This window comes from Ctenocephalides felis, unplaced genomic scaffold (assembly GCF_003426905.1).
Source record: "Ctenocephalides felis isolate EL2017-DRISC unplaced genomic scaffold, ASM342690v1 CF-g0.4_SCAFFOLD_00845, whole genome shotgun sequence".
NCBI lineage: Eukaryota > Metazoa > Arthropoda > Insecta > Siphonaptera > Pulicidae > Ctenocephalides > Ctenocephalides felis.
In genome coordinates, this window is record NW_020536999.1 from 24,140,191 (window position 1) to 24,159,786 (window position 19,596).

Genomic DNA, 19,596 nt, shown 5'->3' on the forward strand with positions numbered 1-19,596 from the left:
ATATTACATTTTAAGAATACTGCACAACATAAATTTACACGATTTGCTAAAAATACTCATCACACTTTTTATTGATACTAACGGCTCTAAATATTATTACTAGAAAACAACAGGATAATACGAGTTCTATATGTTTTTTCAATTTATCTTAATGAAGCTGAAATTATCATTGCAATAATATTAATAATCTTGAACGAGCGCATTTCACTTTTTTCTAATTAGCTTTCAACAAAACCATAAATTAAACGTAATTAGTTTTTTGCTCATTTGCACAAATTATCTGTGTGGTAAAAATTAAATATTATTAATATGATTTCTTGTTAGGGCGATAATTAATCTACTTATTTTTTACTAAACCTTACTATATTAAAAATGTAATAAATGTATAGCTAGCTATCCCAGCAAAATTATAGTATAGAAATAACTAACAAGGAGGACCCGCGCGTAGCTCGTCTCGAATTTTGACGAAACTTGGCATAATGGTAAATTTTATGCTCAAATTAGGTGATTGCAGTTGATAGGTTCACCCACTACACAGCATGCCACATATAGTTACATATATAATTATTTAAATGCGAGCCAAATCTGAAGCTATCTATTTAAATTGAATCAGCGTATTTAAAAACAAGACAAGGTTTTGATATATTTGCAAATTTAAAATATTTTTGTCATTTTTGAATTTAGTGAAAATTTAGGTCTGTATGTGTTTTTCAATCATGAAATATAAGAACATAAATTTAAAATAAATGTTCCAAAATATAAAAATAATTTAATAAGGTGGAACACCTTTACCACTTATGGGTATGAAAAATAGATTTCATCCAATTCTCAGTCAAACTGATCGTGGTTATAAAATTTCATAAAAATCGGTAAAACTGTTTTGGATGTGTATTGCAACGAACACAAGCATTTTATCTTATATATAAAATTCTTCTGTACGGGTGTATGATTTCGTACTTCTCCTAAACGGTTATTCGGATTTTGATAATTTTTATCAGAATTTGTCAAAGGAAATTTTTAAGATTTAATGAACGATAAAACTATAGCAACATTGTAGAAATAAATGACAAAAATTAAAAAGAAAACACTTATCATTGTTTGGCATTCAAAACATTTGAACTGTCATCTGCTAAAAATATCAATTCACTTGAAACTTGAATTTAGCTGTAGTTATGAGCCTAGATAATATTAGAATATAATATACAAAAAATGTAATGTTTACATTATTATTGCCGATAAGCAGCTAAGATATACCAGAAATTAAAATAATATAAGATACAGTCAACAGTATTTGTTTGGCAGATGAAATTATATAATTCAATTTAATAAAGAACGCAATAAGTCCAAAATTGCATATAAATTATTTTTTAAACTTATGCGTGTCGCATTTTGGTTTACTTTACTGAATTATTAAACAATACAAAGAATATTTCTACTTATTAAAAAAATGATTTAGAATTTTGTTTCATGTGTTAAAAATTCATTTGTTTGGCATTAGATAAGGAATATTTAGCAAGTTGATCTGAGATTGAAGAGTGCTCATATGAACTATGAGCTACTATTAAATTAGTAGTAAGTAAAATATACTTTAGAAACTATAATTGCCAAAAAGCAACTACTATATCGTACGAGATTATGAAAATATATACTAAATTACTAAAGCAATTATCATGTGTGGTAAAATCAAGTGTGATATTGTTCTTTTACGGGTAATAATATATTTTTTTCTGATTTTTTTATACTGCTTATTCTAAGTTCATAAATGAATCACAAATGCATAAAATAGTATATTAAAAAGTATAAGATAGGATATTAAAAAATTTGGAACTTTTGATATGTAGATGTGGGTACAGGATAAAGTCTGCCGGGTCATCTAGTATATATATACAAAATTTACATTGCATTTCTAAAAAGACTACTTCGTATCAATGCAACCGGTATTATTATATGCAGAAGAATCGATGCAAAAAACAGCGCACCTGGGGCAAAATTAGACCCAAGAAAATGAGGGTCTTGTTTTTTTGGCGCACCCGAGACTGCAATAAAAAATATCGACCTTAAATATAAAAATAGCACGTGCTAAATTGATATAAAGTAAATATTAAGATTTCTTATTGATTGGACATTGGTATGGATAAAACTAGAAAAAATTTTCTTGATGTCTGGATCATCTAGTATTGAGTCTTACAAACTCCTGTTCCTTCCTCCCCGTAACAAATTCAAAATTTATTCGATCATTTTAATGATAAAACTACTATGTGAACAGCTGTTCCCATCAGGGATGAATCTTATGTCACAAAGACTTCGGATATACCGAAACCGTTGCGTACATTGATAGGGGAGTTGCGATTTCTAAAGACCACACATCCACAAGGATTATTATTATTATTCCTGATCGTCCTGATCCTTGAACGGACCACGGATGAGGTGCGGAATCGTTATAGATACATTGGTGAGGGAGTTGGTAAGATAAAAAAATAAGTAAAGACCAAGAGGGTAAGATTCTTCATGTCCGAGGTGCCTAAATTGGTTATAGCTGAACTGATAAATTTTCATGACTTTTATGCAGTGGATAAAATTTTTCTGGTCGCAATTTTACGTCCAAATTGGCAATGACTGGAACTCAGCAAAGTTTTGGTCTAATCTCATTTAATACTGGAAACAAGACCAAGGCAACGAATATTTCATATTTCAGATTTTCAGAAAATAGAGTCATTGGCGGCTAGTACTTTCTATACCTGAAGTAGTTACTTGGAGTATAATTGGCAATTAGTACTTTCTATACCTAAACTGGTTAGTCCTTGCTGTATTATAATTTCTATTGGTCGCAGTTTAATGTCTAACCTATCTCGGGTTAATTAAACAGTTTATGTTCAATTTTTAAAACTGATTCAGTTGTTAGTAAAATGGTTACCAGCCTTACGACTAAGTATAAATGTAATCGAGGGATGATACTACGTACTAGAGTTCAATGAAGATTACATGTCTACGTTTATTGAACATTGGCGTAGATGTTGTAACTAATTACAATAACTGATTCTTTATTCAAATAAAATAAAATAAAATAATGTACTTTGAGTAATTAAGAATTAAAATAATGAATTTTGAGTATTTATAGAAAAAACTTGATAGTTCAGTATTTTTAGAATTATTTCTTGATATGTATTTGAAGTAGAAGTAACACTGGCTGATTCTACTATTGTCAATTTATTTGTCATATGTAATCTGAATATATTATCTTTAAATTTACTAGATGTCGACTAAAAACCGTGGTAAATATGGTAAAATTAAAAAAAAATTGTTAATAGTGTAATTGTAGCAAAAATAAATTTATAACAAAAATCTAAAATTAATGAACTATTTTAAATTATGATAACCGAGACAATGAACAGATCGTCAAAATGTAGTTCTCATAAAAAATTAAATTTTCAGTTTTTTTCTCGACGCCAATGGTTCTCCAGAGATCAGAATATATTTTAACGGTCGCCCAAATGACGATGCAATTGTATTATTGAAGGGCTGGTTTTATTGTTCAATTTTTTTACTATCTATTTAAGATCGAGATTTTGACTACTGGTTGTTAACAATCGAAAGTTGAAGATGATTAATAAAACTGGTTATTGATAAAAAAGATCTACGTGTAAGTAGCAAAAATCAGAATTGGCAATTTTTCAACTTTCTGTAGGCTATTAATACCTGTAGATAAAATGTGGCTTTTAATTAAGCCACATTTCATCTATAGTTATCTATAGTAGACCAATATTTTAGGATCATTGTTAAGACCATAAACTCTATTATCATCATCAAAAATTTTATCAAAATTGTCACGATTTTTTTAATAATTAATTATGAAGAAACGGTTCAAAATAAATTGAAGTTTTTCCACTTTTTTTAATTTGTTGCTTTTACCTGATAATCATATGATAATTACGGGGCCAATAGAATAACTTGCACATTTTTAAAATCGGTGCAGCCGTTTCTTCGGCATCATCACCAGGTCTTTATGACTCATACCCGTTTCAAAATAACTTAAAACTTCGAGAAACCATAAAATTAGCTTAAATTCTTGTTACCAGTTTTGCACCAATAACAAAGAACTATATGTAGACAAAGAAAGCTACCAGGTAGATTTATATAAAACAACAATAGACTTCACTAAACAAATGGAGTAATCTGGGTAAATATCTTGAACAGAACAGATCCCTAGATCAACATAAAATTAATATACATCAGCTGGGGTATCAACACATCTAAAACTAATCAAGGAGACTACATGAAATCTGACTAAAGCATAAAATTCTCTTTCAATTAGTAAATTATTTATGATAAATCCGTGCATTTCAGTAAACTTTCAAATTTTGTAATTTGAAGCTTAAACTTGAAATCGCGTTACCGGTTTTTGACAAATAACAAAGAGCAATATTGTGGACAAAGAAAATCTACCTACTACAAATTTATATTAAACAATAATAGATTTAACGGGACGAATGGGTAATATGGATAAATATCGATATAATTTTATAGGTCAACATGAAATTGATAAACATTATCTGGCGCATCAACACATTTAAAACTAAATAATAATAATAAATAATAAAAAATAATGAATAAAACTAAGAAACTACATGAAATCTGACTAAAGTTTTCCTTCAATTAGTAAATTATTCAAGATAAATTAGTGCATATCAGTAAATTCTCAAATTTGGTTATTTGAAGCTTAATCTTAAAATCTCGTTACCGGTTTTGCACCAATAACAAAGAACAATATTGTGGACAAAGAAAATCTACCTACTATAAATTTATATAAAACAACAATAGACTTAAGGGGACAAATGGGTAATATGGGTAAATATCGATATAATTTTATAGGTCAACATAAAATTGATATACATTAGCTGAGGCATCTGCACATTTCAAACTTATCTTGGAGACAACATTAGATTAGAAAAAAATTCAATTGCAGAAATATAAAATTTTACTATAAGACTTTAAAATTTTCCATTTTCCTGAAAAGGCTACAGTATCAAGTAAGTGGGTAATTACTAAAAATCTTGTAATTCTGATTTTTAAGGATTTTTCTTGGTGATACGTCGGGATGTTTAAAATTACCACATCCACCCCCACCCAACATCACGTGCATTACTAGTACCTAAAAAAGTCGTAAAGATCTGGGATTTTTTTTTTTGAAAAATTTTGGAATCTGTGATATTTTACTTCTTATATTTTACTATTACCACCCCTCACTTGAAATATTTTTACTTGAACATTTTTGGATTCTTTGATATTTTATTGCTATATTTTACTATTTGACAAAAACTAATGTAAATTAGCTGAATGTACTGTATGTATAGTTTGCTAAGAACAATAAAACAAAGAAAAATTACTATTACCACCCCCCAGTGTAATATTTTGTTATTTTTTGTCAAACCCCTCCCCCCCTTTTAATCCTCTCGTGATTAATGGACAGCCCCTAACTTATCAAAGACAAAACGGGACCTGTCTAAAAATTTAGAAAGAAATTTTAAGTCTGCACCCTATGAAAATTTTATTTGACCCTCCCCTTTCTTTCCCTGGACTTCGAAGCTAATTTTCTATTACACCATCGTCCGATTCCTCATCAAACCTCAAAAACAGGACAACAACAAAAGCTCATCGGATCAGACAAAAGCGGCGTGGAAGAAAAGTTCGCACCACGCCGGTGCGAGCGTGACGGAAGATAATCCTATACAAAAAGCGTACGTGTTGGTGAGTCCCGAAAGAGACGGAATGATGATTCTGCCGTTGGTCTCCTCACTACTTTGATATCTCGTGAAGCGTGTTTGGCATTCAACAGTCGGCATTCAGTAAGCTTTTGGCCGGCGAAGAGAACGGTCCATTTTGTAATAAAACTTTATAAAGTGAAACACATTGTGATAACAAAGTTATAACAAATTAAGTTTAAAATAAAATATTTTATCTAATTTTATTTCAAGTGCCTTAGAACACGTGTGATCCCGTTTAGTCCGCAGTGCTATTGATGGTGTGTTATTGTTTGACAATTTTTTTATTTTGAAAATTTTGTTGAAAGTGTGTAAAATTTGTTGCTGTTTGTGAAACAAAAATTTTGCTGTCTGTACAACTGCGGTAAGTTATTTTGATGTTGATTTAATTTGTTTCAAATGTATAGTTCCGACGGTGGACACTGTCTCTTTAGTGATTGATATGTGAAAGAGTGGAAATAAATTGTAATAAATCTTTATAAGTAATAATCTATATAAAGAAATATTCTTATATAACAAGTACTTGTAGCGTTAACTAATTATTTAAAATTTAAAAAAAAAAATAAGGTTTGGATAATATACCGATCAGACAGTACAACATTGTATTGGAAATGCTCAAAATTTCACAAACACAAATTGTAGAGGTACAAGTCTTTTATTTATTTATTTACTCCATTCTAATATTATTATTTTTTGTATATTTTATATACAAATATATTATAATTAATAATATAACTATATATTAATTAGTGTTTCTCATTTTGTGTATTTTGTTTAAATTTCAATGCACTGAAGATGGATCAAACCAAGACTCAAAACGTTTGCTTTTCTAATAAAGACATCCTTTTTTTTAAATTTGTTTTATCATTAGATAGATGGATATTTTATTTATTGCTAAATAAATATTTCCAACCTTGTTAAATACACTAATCCAAAATAATTAATTCATATAATTAATAACTGATTATAGATATACAAATAAAAATAATCTGAATTATCACTTGTTTATACTTGTTTTTTTATGAATTCATTTTTTACAACGCCTAAGCACGTGTTTACTGATATTCACTTATAATTTAAACAAATCTTATTAAATTATTTTCTTATTGTAGTAGTTTTTATATAAAAAATCATGAGAATATTTTTACATATATTACTTTGTTATAAAATTTCCAAAGTTAAAGTATATTATCAGAAATAATTCTGTTAAAAATTTTAAGTGCAACATAAAATCTTTATTATTTAAAAATAACGTCTAATACCTTTTGTATAATAATTTATCAGTAAATAGTGGAAAGTAGTATTAATTTTATTTTATTAAAAACAATAATAAAATTTAGAAAATAATACTAAAAATCCTATTAGCATTCCTTAGTAAATTAGAAATCTTAGGAGCATTTCTTTGTAATATATAAATGTTAACGTGAATCAAATTAAATTTTCAAGATTTTTATAATATATATATACATATATATATATATATATATAGTTATATAATATCCATTAAAAAAAACTATTTTTATAGTATATTTGCACATTTTATATCTTGGACACAAATTAGACGAAAATCTTTTTGTAGAGACGATTTTCATGAACATTAGATGTATTAGTTTTAAAATCTCATTAACTTTATTAAACATATATCAGCGATTTAAGTTTGAAAAAATCATTTTATCATATAAACAATTTTACTCAATTACTTTAAGATAAAATTATTTTCTTTTTAATTAAATTTAAGAGTAACTAGAAAGTTATGGTCAGTAACTCATTCCATCTACAAGAATTAGACAAAAAAATGGTTATTAGTATTGTTAATTTTATATTTATTTTGGTGCTTTATGTATATTTCTATTTTACTAAAGACAGTTAACTATAAAATACTATTAATTCGTGCAATTGAAGACAAGTTTGTAAAAATTCTGTTATAATTCACTTATTATAGCAGCAGAATTATAGCATTTTCTAATTTCTCCTGGCTTACATAATATGTTCTTTATGATTAATGTGTAATATTTATAACATGATAATATGATGTTTACTTAATTTTGCAAAACTCAGAATTTATGAATAAATATACCAAAACTAGAAAAACGTAATATACTAGATCTCTATGAAATATTCCGGATTGTGAAAATTCCCAAAAATTGTAGGCAGCATTGGATCCGTATAAAATATACCGGATTAATACATGAAAACTCCCAAAAATTTGTAGGCTGCATATTTTTATATTTATTATCTTTTTACACAACCTTGTATCATTTATTTTTGCTTAGTGTTTTAATTTTAACGGCTAGACACTTCGTCAAGCATATTATTTCAGAATCGGATTAAATTACAAGACAAACCTTGTTCAATCTTAAAATTACTCGCTCGTATCGCATAACTTGTGTTATAATTTTTGCAAAATTAAAAAAAAACATCATATCATGTTATAAATATTACATATATCATATTATGTAAGTCAGGAGAAATAAAAAATAATTCACAAAGGATTATAATAGAATTTTTGCGAAATTGTTTTTAATTGCACGAATTAGTAGAATGTTGTAGTAAAATGTCTTTAGTACAGTATAAATGTACATAATGTGCAAAAATCGATATAAAATTAACATTTCTAATAATGCTTTTGTATACAAATATGTGAAGTTAATAAATCTCCTCGATGGAATGACTATAACTATCCAGTACTACTTAAATTTAAATAAATAGAAAATAATCTTATCTTTAGTTATGTTAGGGAGCAAAATTATTTATACATTAAATATTCAACAATTTTAGGCGCTGAATATAATTTTTTTTTTAAATAATTAAATTTCAAATTACATGTAGTTATATAATTATAATTACAATTTTCACAATTTTTATTTATGTGTGTAAATGTATATTTATATGAATATTTCGAAATCTATTTGAACTTTTTTGACGTCAGAGTAAACCTACCCTATAATTTTCAGCACCTCGAATTTTTCAAAGAAAATCGAAAAAATATATCGTGATCCATAGATAAGCAACTATAAAAATAAATATAGTCATAACTCTAAGTTAATATGACAATATTGAATATGAAAGCAAAATTAATTCATATAAAAATCCTAATATATTAGGATGAATTAAAGATTAGTATCCTTTTCTATTGAAAGTTTGACAATCCTTTTAAGCATTATGTTCATAATATCTGCTCAAAGTTAATATCCTCCAACATGTTTGCTCAGCAGATTATTTATTGCTCATTCATTCTTTGTCCTTTTACATCACAAAGTGGCCCCACAGTTAAAATCCACAAGGGCCCGTTATTAAAATACAATGTTGAAATTTAATTTACCGCATATAACAACAAATAATTAAAATATATTTTAAAGTAATTTACTAATGTTGATATTATAAGGAATTTGTACGCCAAAGTAGGTTTCTTCCAACTTTGGGTTTGGTCGAGTTGAAATATTGGAAAGTAGTGAAAATCCATTAAACATTCGCATACAAATGACCATTTGACCAATATATAATATATGCAAGACTATTCTACACAAATATAAAAAAAACGAGAAATGAGAGTCCCAATTTTATTGTTTACTATAATACTAAACCGTCATGTATTATTCAAATGACTATATTAACGAATTTTAAATAACTAAATAAAAAATCATTCCAAATAATGTATTGGTAATTAGAAATTTGTTGCCTATTTACAAAACCCTTTTGAAAATTAAATGAGTTTTTGTAGACTGGAATTTTTGTTCAATTTGAACAAGTCAACGCAAATACTTGAAATTAGATTATTTTATATAAATTATCGATTGATTAGTATGTTATCGATAATCCTTATTGAATTATGTGGGTGTACTTTGCTTTATCATTTTATTAACTACTTTATCTTTAATAACAACATTGATAAAACAAAGATAAACATGTTGAATATACATTATATAATAATCATTTGCGGCTTAGATTTTTCTTCAAGATCCCATTTTTTTACAATATAATTTACAAGTGTCTTTAGTGGACATCTGGTAAATCTGGAGACAATATAATAAGTTAAATGACATATGATAAATAAATTACAATAGTAGAAGTAGTCAGTGTTGCTTCTAATTCAAATATAAAAAGATTCCAAAATATCTAGATTTTAAAAATAGAATATAACCTAAATATAAAAGGACTTTTTTTTATTTTACTGTGTTCCAATTTATCCCTTTTCAGTGAAATGATTGAACAATGTATATTATATAATTAATATAACAATGTATATATGTATAATAAATATAACACTGGCAACTACAGAAATAAACTAGTGGTGTATGGCATCGTGCCTTAAGGCAATTTGCTGGAACTTCCCGTACCGTAACAAGGTGTTCAAATAGATTATTATAAATACTGTAACACTTTCTAATATTTATAAGAATTATATAACCTGAAATACTAAGTTAAAATCATTTACTCAAAGTATATAAGTGAGCTTTAGAACTTTAGCCAGAATTAAAATTAAAATCTGAATTATTTTCGATATACAAAAAAAAAATTAAAAAAAAAAAAAATTCTCCCAAAAGCAATTGTTCTTAGAGACTCTTCCTCTATACATTGCTGATATTCGGAATTTTTATAATTCTTTCATAATTAATACCAGCAATGATTTCTTAACTAATAGCAATAAAAATACAGCATATTTTGAGTAATTTTAGTCCCAAATACCGTTGTTAATTTCAATCTTCATCCCACGTTGGCATATCAGAATTTGGGCATAATCCATATTGGCTTCATAATTTTATAAACTGTGCCTTCATAATTCAAAGACTAAATTATCAACTATGTCAGATTTTGCCACGACTTAGTATCCATTCTCTTCTCCAATGTTCAATTTGTATCACTCACTCCCGCAAGTAAAAATAGCGTCGTGGTCTTCGTGCCAGAGTAGGGGGGCCCTCGGTTTTTCGAAAGGGGGGACTCCATCCAAGCACGAGGTGGAACATGTATTATTTCTTTGTATATTTTTCTCCGAAGACCGACCAATCCAACGTTTTGGCCAAGCACCTGCCTTATTTTAAACGCCTCCATTGGCCGCAGTCGCCGCTCGCATCGAGGTACTACTTCGCAATTATTATAATACAAGATACACGCCTGATATTTGTCGAAAGAGTTTGATTATCGAGTCGCATTTAAAAAAATAGTAGGAGAGCTGAGGATAATTTGATACAATTTTGTTGTGCAGGCGCACGTATAAGTTGGGTGATGCCATTGGAGGAACTTCAAATGCTCCTTACCGGTTGCCTAATTTCACCAAAATATGCACACAATTTTAGAAATGCACACTAGCAATTACATCAGCACTAACTTGGCGACTGGAATAACATCAAATTTTGCTAAAACTGTGCCAAATTTTAATCTTAAAAAAAAAATAGAGCAATTGTCCATTTTTGTTGATGCCTCTACTTTTTAGCCAAAAACAATCAGAATATGCTATGTACTTAAAAATATGCACAAAAATATCCACAATTTATAGATATTTATTAAAAAATATTTATAAGACAATATACAATCTATGCAACTTTGCTACAACTTTGGAGAACTGAGTTGAGTTATTGAACCACTCGTGACAACTATTGACATACTAAAATTTAGCACAATAGAGAATAAATTGAACCAAATATCTCATAAGATTCTGTAGTGTTGTTAAAAATAAATATAATAAAATACTGTTTGAACTTGAACCATCTCCAAAGGCTTCTCTATCTAAACAAGTATAAATGTTCTCCATTTCTCTATCTACCATGGTATCAAAATTTACTTTTCCCATTGAAGTATTTTCTTCCACCAGGCCTCCAATTACTGAATTTGCGATATTTGTACAATTGATAACTAATTTTCAAGTACTCTGCGACGATTTGCAAATGTCTGCCAACCAAGATTAGATATGGAAGAAGTCAATCCATGTTAAGTGGTAAATACATATAACCACATTTAATAACTAAGTTGCCATCATAAAATTTTGATATTCGTTTAAGCGTAAACAGGCTACTTGAAAAATATAGAATACAAAACAAAAATGCTTATTAAAGTAAAGTACAAATAACAATTCTGGTTACCTAATCAGAGTTGGAGTTCCGTGACAATTAAGTCAAAACAGTAACCATTTATGGTACAATATGTAATTAAAGTTGCAAATTAATTCATTATTCTGTCGAAGCATGTTTTATCATTTTTCAAGATGAGGAAACACATTGAATATTCATTATACAGCATTTATAAAATCATTGGAGTAAAATATTTATTTTACACATAATAAATTAAAAGAGTAACTATAAGTAAATGATTTGCCGAATTATAAGTAAAACTCTAAAATACCTAAAATGTTAGAAATAGCTCAAGAAACGATCTATGGAGTATAATATTAAAATCAAGGTATTGAAAAATAAGCCTAAATATTCATAAATAAAATACGATTGTAAAGAAGGTAGTAAATATAAAATTTAATAATAAAAAATGAAATTAATTAACAACGTAATTAAAAAATAATTCTAGATATTGATATTTAAAAATTTGAAGAAATAAATAAAATATTTGATTGAATTGTTACAATAATGTAATTACAATAGCATAGTAATAGTATAAGTTAAAGTTAAAGTAATAACAGTAACATTAATAGTAATGTTCATAATAATAATAATAATAGTAATAGTAAAAGTAATCATAACCTTAGTAATTATAAAAGTGATGAATATAAAATGATGGTAATAATAATCGGAAAAATAATAAGAATCACAAAAATAATAGTAACAATAATTAAAAAAGTAATAGCAAAAATAATTGTAATGATAATAGCAATAATAATCATATAAGTAATAAGAATCACAATAAATAATAGTAATAATAATTATAATAAAAATAATAGAAAAAATAATTATGTGGGTAATAAGAATGATAATAAATAATAGTAATATATAATTATAAAAGTGATAAGAATTATAATAATAACAGTAAGAATAATAGTAGCAATAATAATCAAAAAAGTTATAATAATAATAATAATAATAATGATCATATATATAAAAATAGAAAAAATCGTAATAATATTGATATTACCCCTAATAATAATAATAATAGGATAATTATAGTTTACACTTTCAAATACAATAAATAAAAAAATTACTTAGACCTATTTTCGCATAAGCTTTTGATCTTGTCTTAAAACTTGCTTATGAAAAGATCGAATCAATTTTACAACCCTTGCACAGCTTAATGTCAAGCAGTAGGGACAGGGCTAGGAAATATATAAGAAAGAAGTGAAAATAGCCCTTTACCGTCGTTACTGCAAATGAAAAATGGCCAGTATAACAATAACTCTGATGATAAAATTTATCATACAGAGATAGGTCAACCATTGAGTATGAAATTCAGTATAAAATTGTATAATTGTATAACCATTGAGTATAATATTGAGTGAAAAAAAATAAAATAATTTGCTACCATTTTACTACCCCTCTCGGACAGTCTGATGTCAAGCAGTAGGGGTAGGGCTAGGAAATATAAAAAAATAAAGTAAAAACAGCCCGTTTCTGTCTGACCAGTATAAAAGTAACTTTGATAATAAAATTTGTCACATAGAGAGAGTTGTCTTCTAAAGAAAAGTAGAACTTAGTTTAAAAGTGTCGTAAGTAGGGATGACAGAGAATTCACAAATCAAAGATTTTACTTATTTCAATATCTAATCTGAGACAAGACTATTAACCAATTTTCATACGACGATTATGAAAATTGTTATTTATTATTATTTATATTATTTCAATTATGGTAGACAAACTTCTCTTTACAAAAGCCAAGGAAAATTTTTTTTGCTCTTTCTCTGAATCACTGCTGTCAAAATTTTTGTTTTTTTCTTGTTCAGTTAATTTCTTGAACTTATCATTAGAAAAACTGCGCTGCTTCTTGAATTATTTCTTCGACATCTCCCACATTTACCCCTTCGAAACCTGGGTTAAAATAAAAGAGCGCTAAACCGAAACAGAGCTAAACGAAATAGCGTTAAGCGGGGTATTACTGTAATGTCATCATAACATAAAATTGTTATGATCTTCTATATTAAAACGCTTTCAGGCCAAACTTTTCAATTTTCCGTAAATAATTAAAATTCCATCAAAGTCTCCATTGTTTACAAACAATATTCCTTTCCTATAGAACGCATTTCGATCATTCTCTCTATCGGCACGTGCAGTTCTTGCGCCTCGTCGGGCGCGTGCACCGCGCAAGTCCGTGCAACGTCGGCACGTGGCCCCGAGCGTCCTTGAGCCGATCGGGGTTGTTAGTAGGGACAAGGTCACGCACGTGGAGGGAAAAAGGACTTTTGTGGGAACTGGGGACGCTTGTAAAGGAAATGCACTGTTTTTGTAAAATGATAATTGTTTTTTGTAAATGAAATTTCATACTTTTGTAAATATCGGTCAACAGAGATAAAGGAACTTATAAGAAAAGAAATTTATAAGAAAAATAATACGAATCCAATATCTAGGTTTTCAATATTTTATTATTGTTAAATTACATCTAAGTATTATCTAACTAAATAAGAGTTTTGTTATATGTTTGAGTATATAAAAGAATTGTTACTACGGTAATGGCTTAGTAACCATGTTGCTCTTATAGAACATACTTGAAATTAATGACATTTTCCGATAAATTACGTTCTACACGTATTCTCTTTACAACACTGATATAATTCCTCAAGTATCAACATCGTGTTTATTAAATTCCCGCAGCGTAAGTTATTGTAATGGGCCGAAAATCGAAATTGAAAATTTTTACATGTCTCGACGTTTTGAAGGTTTCTGAACATTTTGGCATACCTCAGAAAAAATGGATGTATGTGTATGTACAAGATACAATTTTCCAGTCACGTTTTCGGGCGCACGGATCAACCGATTTGAATGGTTCAAAAAACATTCGATTCCTATTGATAGGGAGATATGCTGATTAGTTTTTGGCAAAGGCAGGTTCAGCAGTTACGGAGATGAAGAGCAAAGAGTGCAGAAAATAGAAATCGATTTTGAGAGAACCGAGCTTACGATTTGAATGATCTAAAAAACATTCAATTAGTAATGATTGGAAGAAGTGTTTGGCAAAGGCAAGCCCAGCCATTTCGAAGATACAAATGAGCAAAAAATGGCAGTTTTTGAGAGAACTAAGCGTCCGATTTAAATGATTCAATGAACTTTCTGCTTGTTTAATATATTAATTAGCCAAGAATCATTAAATTTGTGTTTTTTCACAAATAGTATTGGATTAATGCCATCTTCCTTTATATGACGACTACATAATTCTTCCTCAAATTTAAAATTATCCTTGTGCATAATAAAATTGTCTGCATATTGTTATTAAATAACTTTATTTTACAAACATTTTGAATATAATTAAATATGATCACGTTAATTCTCAACAAATCTGCTTCTACAAGAAATTATGTGATCACATTCAATATTTTAACTTCCCGTAGGGTTAATAGGGATTCAAAAAAATCGAAAATGAAAATTTTCATTTATCTTAACGTTTCAGAGGTTTCTGAACAATTTGGCATACCTTAGAAAATATGGATGTATGTGTGTGTGTGAGGATACAAATTTTCGTCGACTTTTTTGTTAACGAAAAAAAATCAGAATATAAAAAAATAAAAATTTTCAAAAAAGTCAATTTTTTTCAAAAAAGTCAATTTTTTTCAAAAAAGTCAATTTTTTTCAAAAATTTCAAAATTGCTCAAAAATCTATTTTTTTTGTAAATTTTGCAAAGTTTTTATCAATAATTTAGTTTTTGGTACGGGAAGTTACAGCTAATTTGCCTTAAGACACGATGCCATGCACAACTAGTTTTTTATTTATATTACACTAAAGATGAGACAATCCTTGTTTCGATGTAAATTTAATATTATTTGATAAATAGTACCAAAAATAGTATAGTGTATTCATATTTCCATGATAATATATTTAGAAATCTTATCTTCTAGAAATGCCAATTTACATCAAATTTATGTTAAAATGATGATTTTTGTTAAATTATGAGTGAGAAGATGTAATTTTGATTACCAAGATATGTCAGATTAAGATATTAAATAATGACAATTTAATTAATTAATTATTATAATACATTCAATCCATAAAATTTGAAAAAATAAGCATTATTCAAAAGTTTTATTTGATGGAGAAAATTTTAGTTTGTTGCTCTATTTTTCCCCATGTAAAAATATACAATTGGAGGGTGCAACAGGTTCAAGGATGTAAGGGGAGAACTGAGTCATATTTAACCCTCGAATGAGTGACTCATAAATGACCCTGATTTATTCAGAAGGGTGACCGACTTGCGTAATATTGCGAAATACATTATACAAAAAAGACCTTGAAATAATAACACAATTTGACCTGATACCTATTTTTTCAAAATTTTTGAAAATTATAAGAAAATTTTGTATTTTTAAGATTATCCTTTTCTGAACTTTTTCTTGTTGTCCATTCCAGGACAGGTGTGAAAATTAGTATATAATAAAAAAAATGAAAAAAAAAACATTAAAAAGCGAATTAAATTCAAAACTTCAGGTAGAAAGAAATTTCGACTAGAAAATAATTGTCAGGAAAAATGTATTTAAAATTCAATTTATAAAATTTTGTCTAATATTCGTAATTTTGAACAATTTGTTTTGAACATCATGTAGCAATTTTCCTGTCACTTCATTTTCCAAATCCAGGACAACCAGACTCAGTATCAATGTTTTTTTTTTTCATTAAAATCCAGTACCTACTATCTAAGTTATAAAATTACCAGCTAATCTCGGAATTTTAATAGTACATAAATTTTCATTTACCTACTGGTAGGTACCAAAGTAATACTCAGCAACAACTTGTGCTATAAAAAGAAGTCGTCAAGATGTAATATATTGCAAATAAATTACTTTCAACGATCACTATGACAAGACGTGTCTTTTATAAATTTAAATGGCATTTGAAAATTGTTATTATGATGTATAATGATCGTTTTAACTGTTTTTAGAGAACGTCTATACTTAAAATCTTCTTTGAAACCAGGAAAATATAATAATAAAGAATGGCGCGTGCTGGAGGTATTTAGAGGTGCAAATTTGTTGAAAACAAAAATAGACAAAGTATTTAATTGCATCTTATTTTGTACTAGAATCAAGTGTTGTAAAGCACTTCAAATTATTTTCAGCAACTTAAAGAAGAAGTATAACTCTTTGACATGACATACGATGGACCAGGTTGTGGACAAAGATATTGAACTAATTTAAAAATCGTAGAATTACCATACAGTTTTTTAGAGTACTTCAGAGTTTGCTGAAAAGTTTGGATGTTTTTACCATAAAAATCATTCCATGATTTTGCTTGCTTTGATCAAGAGCGACACTGATGATCTAGAATTGGCCAAAAGAATCAATTCATGGGTCAACATCTTGTCTCGTTTGATTTCTTCCGATCAAAGTGTCGAAAAGTTCAAAATGCATTTTTCTAAATGCGGAACAAGTTTCACAATGGATATTACAAAGTAATCAACCTGTAAAATCTCACAATTAACTGTTAAATGCAAAATAACTGTCTCTAATCAACATTAACCCGATGCGTCACTAATTCCGATCCCGGGAAGAACATCCAAAGAACAATACACGATCTCTATAGAAATTGATGTTTTGTTATTTGTATGGTGATCGGGTAGGTACTGTTACTTACTAATTACAGATCACATCACATTTGCTGTTTCTATTGGTAGTGAATAAGATATATTACATTTGTGATTGATGTCCGACAACTTTGATGATTCTGAAGACATTTTTAACTACATTCCATGGGAAAATAATCAACAACTGGTAATGGACTGTGAAATATTTATCTAATCCTTGATTGTGATAATTGAAACTGCAATAATTGGAATTGACACTCGGGAAATGATTTTTTTTACTATATGACAAGGAACCATGGAAGCAGAAGATTGAGAAGTAAAACGATAATAATAAAATTAAATATCAGTTATAATATTTATTCATAATTGGCAATTGATAATTTTGGCACATTAAGCAATTTCTACGCATGTGTGTTCCGTACTACTTTTATATAGATTTCAAAATGTGGAAAAAGTACCAGGTAAATGCACCAGATGGTTACATTTAGGGCCAACGAAAGAATGTTGACAAAAAGGCTAACTTTGATCTTGTGATAAATTTTCTTGATGTGTATGATATATTTTGAGTGCTAATAGTGTGGATGCAATCAAAATGTAAACTTACTTGATTTTGGTGGTGAGATTTGCAAAAATGTGAGTTAATTGCGGGAGAACAAATGTGCAAAAATTTTCAAACAGGTTCAGAATATTGTAAGCAAATATTACTGAATATAAAATAAGTTATACCAATTTTCAAAAATTGATAAAAAGGATTTTCTTTAATTTTTTGGAAGAATGATCAAACCAGCATGGTAGAAACTTATCCTACACAAGTTCCTAAAGTGTTGTATTTTTCTTTATGGCAACAATTAATATTATTAATTCTATCAAATTTAAACAAGTATAATTCCTATAACTAGATTATTACAATTTATTTAACATTTACACATATAAATAAACGGCATTTCCTCATAAAATCAAGTCCTCCTGAAACATACCATTCCGCACACGCAACTTTCATATGAGTCATTCTTGTAATGGGTTCTTTACTAAACCCATTTACTTATCGATTAGGTAACCCACTGGGTAATTATACCCCATACTAGTATTTATTCCACCTTGCACATTCAACAGTTATTTATCACAACTGATAAACCAATCAGGAAGAAATCGGTGAAGAAAAAAAATAACGAGCAAAGTAAATTGGCATGGGGTTTAAATAATTTTTAAAATACTTGGCGATTTAATTAGTATAAACTAGATAGGTGATTTATTTGTTTTTACTGATTTATTTGTTTTTTTTTTTCAGTTGGTGAATGGAGATTTATTGCAAAATAGTACTACGAGACCAATTCTGAAGTTTATGGAAATTACATCGTCAGCAGGTAATGAATAATTTATTTATTAAATGTATACTGCAAAACATATTTCTTTTAAATCTTTCATCTGCAATTCTTCCATATTAAATATTTGAGGACCAATTACAAATTATTAAAAGTTTCTTGTACCCATTCTGCATTTTTTATCCAATTTTCTTTTACTAATCTAGCTTTATTTTCCTCTTGAGATTTTGCTTGGATATTCTCAAACTTGCCATGAAATAAATTGAATTTGTAATTTATATAAAAAACAGAAACTCGTTCAAAAATTAATGGCTAATGTGAGATCATCTTGTTCTCAAAACTCTTCGTTTCCAATTGGAATCTTATATGTATTCTCCATCGGTTTTATCTCCTCTATTCTAATTGACTTTTATCTCGGAATTCTTATGATCAAAAATGTTTATTGCCAGTAATTTATTACATCTTGAAAGTATAATAAAAATACATTAGTAAAAATAAATTATATGGGAAAGCAATATATTTGGTGAAATACTTTTGATAGAAAACTAAAAAATAAATCAACTAGTGGTGTATGGTTGAAACAAAATAGAATGATTTTGATCTATTCACACCAAACTCTTTCGAAGGATTAAATTTCAATTCTCAAATGATGGACACTATTAGAAGTTGTAATACTGTCTTTGAATGATTTATATCTTGACGAAATAAGATTTATTATGAGATACTTGTATTAAAACACCAATATAGTAGTATGTTACTTCCACAGAAAAGATTTGTGCTTACACCTAAACTATTTAGCATATAGTATTAATTAAATTGTGATTTATATCGAACCAGAATCGATAGGTATTTTGTC

At 27.9% G+C, this 19,596-nt stretch overlaps 1 protein-coding gene across 1 annotated transcript in view; it reads left to right on the top strand.

The window, feature by feature from the left end:
* Positions 1-5,984: 5,984 nt before the first annotated feature.
* The window catches only part of LOC113380679 (zinc finger protein 135-like), a 30,310-nt gene continuing 16,698 nt past the window's right edge, over positions 5,985-19,596 (top strand). Inside the window, exons 1-2 of the mRNA XM_026619830.1 lie at positions 5,985-6,123; positions 18,707-18,782. The gene's annotated coding sequence lies outside the window, so the exon portion shown is untranslated. The remainder of the gene's footprint in view (positions 6,124-18,706; positions 18,783-19,596) is intronic.